Raw genomic sequence first — 12,181 nt, 5'->3', positions numbered from 1 at the left:
CCCATGTTGTGTATGTGTAGATCCTTGCTCATTTTCTCACCCAATAAGATAACACACAGGAACTTAAGTTTAATACGTAATACTCTTCAGGGTTTCTTTGATGAAATGGATAGAAGTACCAATAAATCAATCCCAACTAAAACTAAGCAATTGTATATACAGTATATTAACTCCATAAATGCAAAGGGCTGGTACTGTAGCTGCCTTAAAGCTTCTGGGGAAGTGGTTGGCTAATCATTTATTACCACACATCCTCTGCCCACTACTGCTGGTTGCTGTTCAGCCATGCAGCAGCACATTGGCAGATTGCTGATGCTCCCGGGGCTGGCATAAAGGGGGCAATAGAAGCAGTCACCCTAGGGCCACCACACAGCATGTTGCATACAGCCATAGATCCCGAGTCCCGTCATCAGCATCATGTGATATATCTCAGTAAATTTAATAAAGCTGCTAAAAAATTAAAAATGGTGATGTTGCCCATAGTAACCAATCAGATTATGTCTATCATTTTGTAGGATGCAATAGAGAAATGATAGACAAAATCCGATTCATCTTTTCATTTTTAGAATCTTTACTAAAGTTACCCCATCATGTCCATGCCGCTGATGTGGGGTCTTGGGAGCTGCTCTCTGCTGTGCACAGACATTCCATGCAGACCACAGTTGGAAGCATGCCACCACCATGGGAGGTGAGATCTCATGGAGCACAGAGGTGGCAGACTAAGGCCCTTATTCTGGTCGGTGCGGTAATATCCACGTGCGTTCGTGCCGCCGATGTTTTGTGTCTGCGCATGTGCAGAGGCGTCTTTGCGCATGTGCGAGCGGGGCGTACGGCCAAATCCCGCATGAAATTTGAACACTCCGAACAGGGGGTGGAGAGGGGCGTGAAGGGCTATTTGGGCTCATTACCATATGCATACGCCCCGCGTTTCATGGGCGTTCCCATGCAAACACTGGGCGTACGTATGGTAATGCGGCCGTGACGCACGTGTAGGGGGCGGACATATGACATCGCCGGATGTCAGCTGCCCGCCCAGATCCCTGCTTTTGCACGGAAAAATGTCCGTGTGGTCTGAGGTTGCGGGAGCTGGTGGAGCACTCGGTCCTGCGACCATCGAATGATGGGGAAGGTTCCCTGAGATGGAGGAGGCGTATTCCGTGAAAAATACACGTGCGATCCGTTCGGCCAGCTTCTTACCGCGTACGGACGGAGTTGGCGATCCGTATGGAAGGCGGGGTTTCGCACGCACGGTCCTGGCCGCATAATCGGATCCGGCCGCACCGATCAGAATAAGGGCCTAAGTTGGTTTAAAACATTTGCATAATTTGTTAAATTAATTGTTTTTGGTGTGTTTAGTTAGTAATGTTAATTTTTTAGGTCTCAAATATATCAAAATTTGACACTATATTATCATGCACACAATACCCATACATGTACAAAGACACATATATACATACAGTCACTTACTGTACACACTCACACTCCTAAACACAAACATAGTAATGCATATTTATTAGTCATACTGTATACACATACAGGGACATATGTTCATCCCAGTTGCTGGAGGCAAGTTGAACTTCAGTGCACTCCCCCGTCCCCATTATAAAAAATTGCCAATGGGTCAGAGTCAGCATGTGCACTGTTGCTTGCTGCAGTGCAGACTGAGCAGTACCAGGTGGGAGCCGTCCTGTCATCTGTTACAGGTGCCAGCAGGGCTCCTGGGACATAGCCAATTAATCTGTGGCAGCAGCGGGTGCTTCGAAAAACTATGGTGGAAGTGCAGCAACAAAGCTTGTATTCTGCTGTTGCACATGTTGGTGCTCCTTTAGGGCTTAAAGTCCAGAGGTAGGTGTCTCCATAGACTCTGTGAATTATGCCCTTGCACACATGTATACATAAATAAATACATACAGTATACACATTCATACATATACTTACTCTTACCATTATCTGTCTGCTGTTAAATATTTAGGTCCCCAGTTCTCCTCTCCCATCATGCTGGGCTAGCTGGCACTGACTGTACACAGTGTACACATAGGACCTTATTTTAATTGCCATGCTCCCCTGTGTGTTCACGCAGGGGAGCGATGGTGAGCCACTGCGCATATACCGTTATGCGCATGTGCAGCTGCTTGGTGCGTTCCCATGCTAATGCTTCTGTGATGCAGTTGCGCAGGGGTGGTAGCTGACATCAGCTACCTGCACCCTGGTGGAGGGGGGCGATGTAGGGCGGCAGATGTTAGAACATCCCACCATTATGTACTATTAAGAATATGTATAACACATCAATGCAGGATTTCACTGTATGGAAACAGAAATCAAAGTGACAGCACTTTGTAGTAATTATGAAATTTCTACAAAACACTCTCATCTCTAATTTCATTTAATATAATAATTTATTATTAATCAAAATTATTTCAATTAATGTTTAACTTCCGATTATGTTACATGCTGTACTGTCTCCATCTTCATTATTGAGTTTTAATGGTAACAAGCTGACAGAACTAGTTTTTTTCTATAAATTCTTTTACAGTGCTAAATACTGTATATTATGTACCATTTCATGTCTACAGTATGTTACCAACTATCCCTGTGTATGGATGTAAGGATGGAAATCTTGTTCCTAGGAATACCCACAACTGATCTGTATAGATTTAATGATGTTCACTTAAGATAATCTTCCACCGGTACACTAATAAAAAAATCTATGCAGTTTGGGAATACAGTTCTTTTATCTCCTCACCCATCGCCTGATTCCTTATGATGAGTTGAAATATAATTAACACATAATGCATTGTGCTTGTTGAACAGGACTGCATAGTTGTGCTGGACACAGACTCAGTGAAGTGATGTACTGAAAGTATTTACTGAGCCATTAAGGTTCTGGGCTACTGGGTTATAGGTTCAATTTGTTTAAGGGAGGAGAATTTCCTGTGAGAAATGTATGTATCCATTTTGGATTATATCCTTGTAGTTCTTATATTTGTTTTTCCATTTTTATCTATGTTTATTAATTAAGGGTCTATGTATAGTAATTTAATATGTGTGTGTGTGTGTGTGTGTGTGTGTGTGTGTGTGTGTGTGTGTGTATGTGTGTGATAGAATATTAAACTAAAAATATGGTTAAGATATGCTATGAAATTAGAATTAATTAAAGCACATATTATATGGTAACGTAATGGCAACATGTATAGTGATAATCAGGGGCGGATTTAGGGATGTGGGCGCCCCTAGGCACAACAATAATGTTTACTAAGTAGGACAGTTTATAGGGGCAGTATCTGCATGTCCTATCCATTTACACTCTATTTAAGATGGAATATAGTACAGTACAGTGGATATTTTGCAGTTATTGGTACATTTTGGGCTGACAGTACTATCACAGGCATCCAAGTGCCGCCCCCAAACATGTGCCGCCCCTAGGCACGTGCCTCTAGTGCCTAATGGGAAATTCGGCTCTGGTGATAATCCCGCAGAATCAGCCATATCATGATCAAACCTGGAAGAAGAGGATGCACATGATCTTAAAATATGAACGTCTAGTATCAGGCCAGGACTGGCTGACTAACACTTCTGGCAAATTCCAGAGCGGCCAATGGTCAGCTGGGCCGGTCTGTTCACAAGAAGAGTAGGGATGACTATGCACAGTGGGCCTTATGGCTCTCTATGTGATCACTCCCCCACTCGACTTGCATATATTCAACCAAGATGGGGGCATGCCATGATGATAGACCCGCCTGACTCTTGGCACGCCCTGTTAGCAGTGGTTGCATCCCCTATAACGTGCACACGCTAAATAACAGGGCCAGAAAGAAGCCGATTCCATCTCTGTCTGCTGTTCAGCCAGGTACAACCAGCTGGCCATACTCCTGGTCAATAGTGAATCATGATATTATATTCAGCCACAGACTTCCATCGTCTTTAATTTTGTATGTTTTTGTTTATATAGGTTGATTTTCCCTTATCCAAATTGAGAACAGAAGCATTTTGGATATTGTATTATTCTGTATTTCAGTAAGGATGGTATAATGGTTAGCATTACTGCCTCACAACACTGAGGTCATGGGTCCAATTCCCACCATGGCCCTCACCGTGCGGAGTTTGAATATTCTCCCCTTGCATGCGTGGGTTTCCTCTTGGTACTCCTTTCCTTCCACAATCCAAAAATATACTGGTAGGCTAATTGGCTCCCAGCTAAATTAACCCTAGAATATCTGTGTGTGCGTGTGTACATGTGGTAGGGAATATAGATAGTAAGCCCCACTGGGGCAAGGACAAATGTGAATATATATTCTCTATAAAGCGCTGTAGAACATGCCGCTCCCCCCAAAAAAAAAATACATTCTGGAAACTATGGTTTTTAGAATAATTTGGATAACAGATATCTGGCTAAGGGGATACTTAACCTGCAGATGTTAATCAGGTTTGCCACAAGATGTAAATGATAAGATTCACAACAAAATCAAGAGAGTAATATTCTTTAGGCGCTATTACAGTACATTTGCTTATTTGAAGAACTCTTTGGCAGGGCCAAATTGGCCATTTGACTGGCCAACTATCCCTCCTGGCAAATGCCAGAATGGCCAAAGACCTGATGAGCGGTGAAGCCAATACATAGAGCTTGGATGGCTTCATGCAGCGCAGCCTTCCTATTATTTATTTGACCACCCAATCCCCCCTATTCCTGGTTCCAAGAAAGTTGGGGGCAGGCCACAACTTGGGGCAGTTGCCATGAACAACAGCTGCATCCCCTGTAACATGTACATGAGCGTCTTCGGCTCTCTTCGGAGCATCTTGTGCTTACAGAATGCCAGGACCAAAAACAGCCCCAGTCCCTGCTCTTCGGCAAGTCCACATATGTTACTGCACCTTTTCTGAACTACATAATTTAGAGCTCAATTAGCTCAGGATTCCATACATATTTGGGTGTTTGCTGAACTGGTCTCTGTCTGGAACTTAGGAAAACATTCCAACAATGGTTGATATTTTTAAACACAATAACTTTTTTTCTTAAGCATATTTTGTCATATTTTTAAACACAATACACATTCTTTTTAGTGGAATTAGATTTCAGTGCCGATTCGTTCTCTTACACTATAGATGACAATGACTTTTCAGTAGTTTAAAACATCAGGTACTTGTAAAAACAACACAGTCATGATATACTTCTTTAATATTACTTGTACTATGAAGAAATCACTAAGCCATGTTTGTACATGTCATGAATGCAATGAGAAGTTTATAAAGCAGTGTATGGTATCTACAATATAATTCACCTGGCCACCTTCTTTCATTGGGTGTGGTATGGGACTCCGACAGTCGGGATCCCGACAGTCATTATCCCGACTGCCCAGACTCAGACAGCATGGCGAGTGCAAAAAAGCCCCTTGCGGGCTCGCTGCGCTCGCCACGCTGCAGGCACGGTGGCTCGCTACGCGAGCCACCTATTCTATTCTCCCTCTATGGGGGTCGTGGACCCCCACGAGGGAAAATAGTGGGTGGCCATCGGGCACCCGGCTGTCTGCGTTTTGACAGTCGGGATCCCGACGTCGGGTAAATGATTGTCGAGATCCCGACTGCCGGGAACCCGTCCGGCACCCCTTTCATTGACAATACTTTGTTATTGTTGTTATTATTGAGGTTTTGTTACCTCAGTTAACTGTCACTAAACACAGCGTTTTACTGAAACAGATTGCATTGAGGTTACTGTGCGCAACTTGTTCATGTAAGAGGTTTATCAGGCACATGCAAGAGGTGTATTGTGTGCATGTATTGTGGGGTTGTAAGCATGGTGCAGTGCTGGTGTTGTCGGAGCCGTACCTTGCGCATCTCATCTTAAGTCCAGCAATCTGATCAGTAGATGTTCATCATTGGCATTTCTGGCCACAAGCTGGTTACACCTCATTGCCAAGCACCTGAGTTGCAGAGGAAAGGGGGTGAGGAAAATACACAAACACAAATTATGCTCACCAGATGTATTTTTGTCTCCTTGATGGATGAATGGCCCTGATTTTTAGCACCTGTGACTAATGCCAAAAAACTGCCATCCATATCGCTGTTCTAGGCCTACAGTAGCTCTTTCTCCCAGTGTGTACTATGACAGCCTGCCTGTAACTTCACACAAGGACCCAAGCTCTAACTGACACAGTGGACATAACAATTTTACAGGCTGGTTGATCACTGCCTATTATAATACACCTATCCTCCACGACAATGCATTTACACCAACAACACAGTAATTACAAACAAGGCAATAGTACAGTCCATAAACAGTGCACCTTAACAACGGCCTACATTTAATGGTGCGCTGACTGCAGGAGATGTGATGACAGGGTTACATTCCTATTAGTGAAGCCTTATGTTCTCTGCTGCCAAATGGGGCAAATGACAATCCTCACGTAGTGCCCCCAGCAGTTCAGACATACTGCCTACCTAACAATTTGCTACAGAACTCAACTAATTCAGGGTCCTATGACCACCACACCTCAGGCCTAATTAACTAATGGTGCCTATCACAACTTGATAACACAATGCCACCGAGCTAGCATTAAATTACAATGCCCATGGCCTAATAATGATTTTGCAGTACCACAGCCTAGCCCCAAATTGCCCATGGCCTAGTGCCAAATTCTAATTTCCATGGCCTAGCTGACATTGAAGGTATACTGGCAATGGTATACAAAGTGCCTATCTGGTCGTGCCAGTCTCTCTTACTGAATCAAGAGCATCTTGTTCAGGACTTCTACAGAGCAGAGATAAAAACATGCTGCATCCATGGAGCCTTCATAGTGCTCAATGGGGTAAATTGAGTCTATTGAAGATGGGATGTTGCACAACCAATCAGATTCTACTTCTTATTTATATAGCATCTTCTATAAGATAATAGATGCAATCCTGGATCACGACTGTCGATCCCTCCCGACAGCTGTGATCCAGGCCCGTTTACGTTTTGCCCGACAGCAAATCAGCAGGCTGGATTCAATGCCCCGCCTGCCGATCGGCAAAAAGTGGGCGTGTCTATGTAAACCACCATAGATTGTCGATCTGCATCTGGGATCGTGACAATCCACGGCCGTTATTGGCAGAAAAGGCCCCACAGCTTCTAAAGTCAGGGTTGGTCTGCCGTGATCCCTCATCAGTGCTAAAGACAGCATTGAATAGGGACCCGCTGCTATTTCCCCCATAGGGAGTAGTGGCGGAGCATTGCATTCCCCCCTCAATCTCGTTGGTTGCTATAGGCAACATCCCATATTCAATAGAACTCCCATCTTAGTAAATTTACTCCAGTGATCACTATTCAATGTGCGGCGTATGGTAGGGAAGGTATGGGACTATGAAGAGTGCTTGGACAGTATAAGCAGCCCAGCTTATATCTCCTCCATGGACTTCTACTAAATGTCTTTATGTCAAAATCAAGCATACATGACTACATTATGGGGACGATTCTGGTTCATTCACAATGAACTTAAATCGTCTCCTGCCCCGATGGTCGGGTTTGCGCATGTGCATGCGATACTCGGTAAGCTGCGATCTTCGCGGTTTACCAAGTCGACCAGAATCCAGCCCTATATGTAGTCATTTAGGTGATCATTAGAACGTGTATTGTTGCCCAGTCTTTATCCTTGTAGACTATTTTCACCAAGAGAAACGCTTTCTGAGATATGAGAACTTTGCATTTCTTGTCTTTTCACAATTATTTTCAAAACCAATATAAAGTGATTAGAATAAAGTCGGATCAATTAGGAAGCATACAAGGACTTGAAAGTGATTAAATGGGTGTGCTGTGATTGGTGACTGAGATAAAGGCTGATTTCATCAGATGGTTGGACAGCAGGAAGAGATGAGGTGGTAAAATCATCCCCTGTTAGGAAGTCAGTTTCCCTGGCAGTGTCGTACAGCCCTGCTGCGGGCAGAAACAGGAACTAGTTGGCAATACATAAGAAAGTGTGATTAAAAGAGGGAAAGCTACATTTTTCTTATGTCAGCTGCTTTCCGCTACAGGATACAAAGTAATTCCTGTCCTCCCCTGATACTGATCGTTATAAGCTTAGTCTAGAAACACTTGTCAGGAGAGTTTCCTTAGTCTACTGTGACCTGCTGAGCGTTGTAAAACTTTCACACAATGCAAATCATAGGCATTAAACCAACTCATTATTATTTGTACAGGTTCACGCAGATGCCTAGTGTCTTAAACTAGGTCATACCAGAATGTAATGTGTATTTATGATATATTGATGTAGTGTTTGTATTCAGTTATATGTGGACTTTATTACATAATTTACCTCTTTACCACTAATCATTTATAGCAAGTAACTCAATTTACATTTATTCGGTACTCCATGGGGGTTATTTACTAATCTGTGGCTGTTCTGTGGTTTTGCTGCAGGAATTAAAGCTGCAAGTTTAAAAAAAAAGACTCAGCACAGTAATGTGTCATATTGTCGTTTTCCATCCTTTGATCCATTATTTTTTTTGTATTTAGCTGTTTTCTATAAATACAGGCAGCTCTTTTTTGGGATAAGTTACAATTAGCGGGACAGACATCAAACAGACCTTTACCACACTAACAAAAGCAGCCAACAGTCAACAGTTCCTCCTGTTAATTAATATCTTCCTCCCATCTGGACATTTGTTGGCACTTGAAGCTCATCACTTTCCAATCATTGAAGACCCCAGCTAAGGGACCATAGGGTGACATCACAAGAGGAAGTTACTCCCTTTTCTGACATTCCAGTGCTAAAAGGCCATTGACTATGTCAGGGCAGCTATTTGCACACATACAGTACTTCCCTATGCCCTGAACCTAAACGTCTCAGCTCTCTGGGTGTTTCATGTTTAGAGGAAGCTGAACAAACATTGCTGAAGTAATGGCATTACATATTGTACATACTGTGTAATAATGTGCCTACTTATCCATTGTTTAATATGTCCTTTTTTGTGTGCAAACAATATGTCATAAACAAAATGATTACATTCATTACAGTAGGCTGTGGGGGGAAAGTACTTTGTTTAATTTAGTTTTGTAAATCCCCAAACCTACTGTAAAAATATATATTTAGATTTCATTATGTGTGTGTGTCTGTGTGTCTCTGTTTTTCTATGTAAAGCTGTTTATCTGATTCAGGAACCCGTTCAATGCAAATGTTTGTTAAATCTTAAGCCCACAAATTCATTTTAAGAATAAGTACAGTATTATATAGTAAAATATCTCTTTGCAAGAGGGTTGTCCATCTTTTTGCAATGTAAACTGACAGCATTGATACATAACTTATGTAGTTATCCGCATATTGTAGTAGTGACAACTCGAGGATACAAAGTGAGACTGTTCACTATGTGCAGCGAATCCTAGGATTCGCTGCATATTCATAGGGATCCGGAGGGCTGGAGCATTCGCTAGCAGCCCTCCCTCTCCCCCTATTCAACGCGTCTGGGGCTCGCTGCCCCTGACGGTGAACTTTAAACCCCCCCTGGAAAATGCCACAGGGGGACGGTGGAAGGCAGGGAGATGGAAGCCTCCCTGCCTGTGCCGGATGCTGCACACAGCAGCAGGGGGGAAAACGAGGGCTGGCATGGTCTGGCAGCGCAGAGTTAGGTCGGGTAGCGCTGGCATGCAGGGGGTCTCTACGGTGTATGTGAGATCAGCGGCAAGGTCCCTGCGGCGGATGGGAACTACTAGCGGCGGGCAGGGGGTCCCTATAGTGTATGTGAGATCAGCGGCAAGGTCCCTGTGGCGGATGGGAAGTAGTAGTTTCCATCCGCCGCAGGGACCCGCCTCTGATCTCACATACACCGTAGGGACCCCCTGGCCTCCAGCACTACCTGACCTGACCCTGCGCTGCCAGACCCCACTGCATGCCACTCACCAGCAGGCAGGGGGGTCCCTGTATTATCAGGTAGGAGAAGGAGGGCTGCGCTGCTCCCGCTCGTGCATATGTAATGAGCGGAACCAGTGCAGTGAATATCTAATGAGCTGCTCCCCACTTCCTGCTGACATCAAATGTAAAAGAAACAAAGGTACTTGTTTCCTAGCACGGCGCCCGTCGTAGGTGATCGCATACCTTAAGTTAAGGTATGCGAAGGACGCGACCGACGCGATTTCAGGGCTATTTTTAGCCTTTTCCCCGACAATTAAAAAATCGTGTCCATCGCATCCATCGCATACCTTAAGTTAAGGCATGCGATGCGACCGATGCGATGGACGCGATTTTACATAGGGAACAATGTTAAATGGGCCAATGGACCAGATTTTTCATTGTATACCCACCGTTATGGGTATTTTACATGACAAATGCCCCCCCCCCCCCCCATTGTTAACGCCACCCCACGATGAACGGCAACCCGAAGTGTGGCGAGCACGGCGTGCCCACGAGGGGTGGCGGTACGCGTCCTCCGACATTTTCATACCCCCACTATCCACGCGTCGGCGTTGAGTTGATGTTATATAGTGTGGCGAGCCACCGAGCCCGAAGCGTGGCGAGGGGCTGCGTAATACCTGTGAAGCAATGCGCGTCCCCTCGTGGGGCTCGCTTCGCTCGCCATGCTTCGGGCTCGGTGGCTCGCTGCGCTCGCCACACTATATAAAATCAACTTCACGCCGACGTGGATGGTGGGGGTATGAAAAGGTTGGAGGACGCATACCGCCGCGTTGATCGCGGGGTGGCGTTAACAATGGAGGGGCATTTGACCCATCAGGGTTGGGAAACAATAAAAATTGGGGTCTAGGGGCCATTTAACATTGGGGCCAATGTAAAATCGGGTCTCAGGGACCATTTTACATTGATTCCAGTGTAAAAATCGCGTCCATCGCGTCAATCGCATTGCATGCGATTTGGTTGCATGCGATGCGATCGGCACGATTCCGCGGGGTCCCGATGGATACAATTTTTATCGCTGGCGCCGTGCTAGGAAACAAGTACCGAAACAAATATTAAAAATTAATTATATATTAGCATTCCCCTTTACATAATAAAATTACTGATTTTTTGACACCAAAAAACAAACAGAAAAAAACCCTTTATTTTAAAAGATCACATTCCAGTTCACCTTAAAAAGATGTCGAATGCAAAATGGTGAATCATGGCAAAAATCATGGTGAAAGCAGTTCTCCATCCTAGCATTGAATACACTCTTGGTGAATCACAGTGAAAACCCCTTTGAAATACACCAGCGAATTGCAGCAAGCATGAAACGGAGAACTGGCCGGCATTCACTGTTTGCTTTCGATGAATATTGAATAGGGTGAATCAGATTTTGAAAACAGCCCGATTCGCCAAAAAAAAACCCAGTGAATCAGGAGCATTGAATACTGCCCAAAGTATCCAGGAGTTGACCTGGTTCTGTAAGGATAGCATACGATAAGCTACCTGCAACAGCTTATATGCGATCCTTAGCAATGCAAATGCACGAGGTGGTGCATTCCTACCTGCATTTGCGACCACTGGACCGCAATAATCTTCAATCGCAAATTAAGAGGAGCATCACAACCAGGGCAGCTTGCAGGCCACAAAACTGCACCTCGCTCACAGTCCTTGGCTTGGCCACTCCTGGAAAATGGGGGCAACATGCCCCCGTGTCCAAATGGGGCAACATGCCCCCGTCTCCAAGCCCTTGTGTCCAAACCACCTTTTTTGGAAAAAGTATATACACAAAAGTACAACTCTGTTATCTTTCAAATTCTCCCTTTTATTGTTAAATTGAGAAACACTACTGTGCAACTATCTAGTTGGAATTTCATCATACAGTAAATGAGAAAGTACAGTGCAAAGAGTTTTCAAAAGTTGTGACCACAGCTTCCAAACACACAAATCCATGAATCACATGATGTACTGTATGAAAACACAGGAGTTGCCACTGGGACCCAGTTATGAAATAATGTTATTCTCTTATAAATGGCATTACTGTCAATATATATATATAAATATATATAAATATATATATCGCGTACTTAGGGCCTAAAGGCATATGTGATTTGGGCCCAATTTCACCTGATTCCGGCAGATCAAGGAGAGAAATCGGGTAATATCGGCCCAAATACCATGTGTGTGACATCCAATGCTCGGTCCTGTGCACATACATACATGCTGCACATAAGATCTCTGGGTTAGACCCCCCTCCCAGAGGCAGGGAACGGGGATCGCAGGAAATACATTGCGCACAGATGTAGCGCATGTGATGTATCGCA

The 12,181-nt window shown here is 44.3% G+C and overlaps 1 protein-coding gene across 1 annotated transcript in view; it reads left to right on the top strand.

Annotated features, from left to right (window-relative positions):
- The window catches only part of PTPRR (protein tyrosine phosphatase receptor type R), a 150,053-nt gene that overhangs the window by 97,375 nt on the left and 40,497 nt on the right, over nucleotides 1-12,181 (top strand). The window lies entirely within an intron of this gene.

The sequence above is a fragment of the Crinia signifera genome, chromosome 4 (assembly GCF_055691185.1).
Source record: "Crinia signifera chromosome 4, ASM5569118v1, whole genome shotgun sequence".
NCBI lineage: Eukaryota > Metazoa > Chordata > Amphibia > Anura > Myobatrachidae > Crinia > Crinia signifera.
This window is presented reverse-complemented; position numbering and strand designations above follow the sequence as displayed.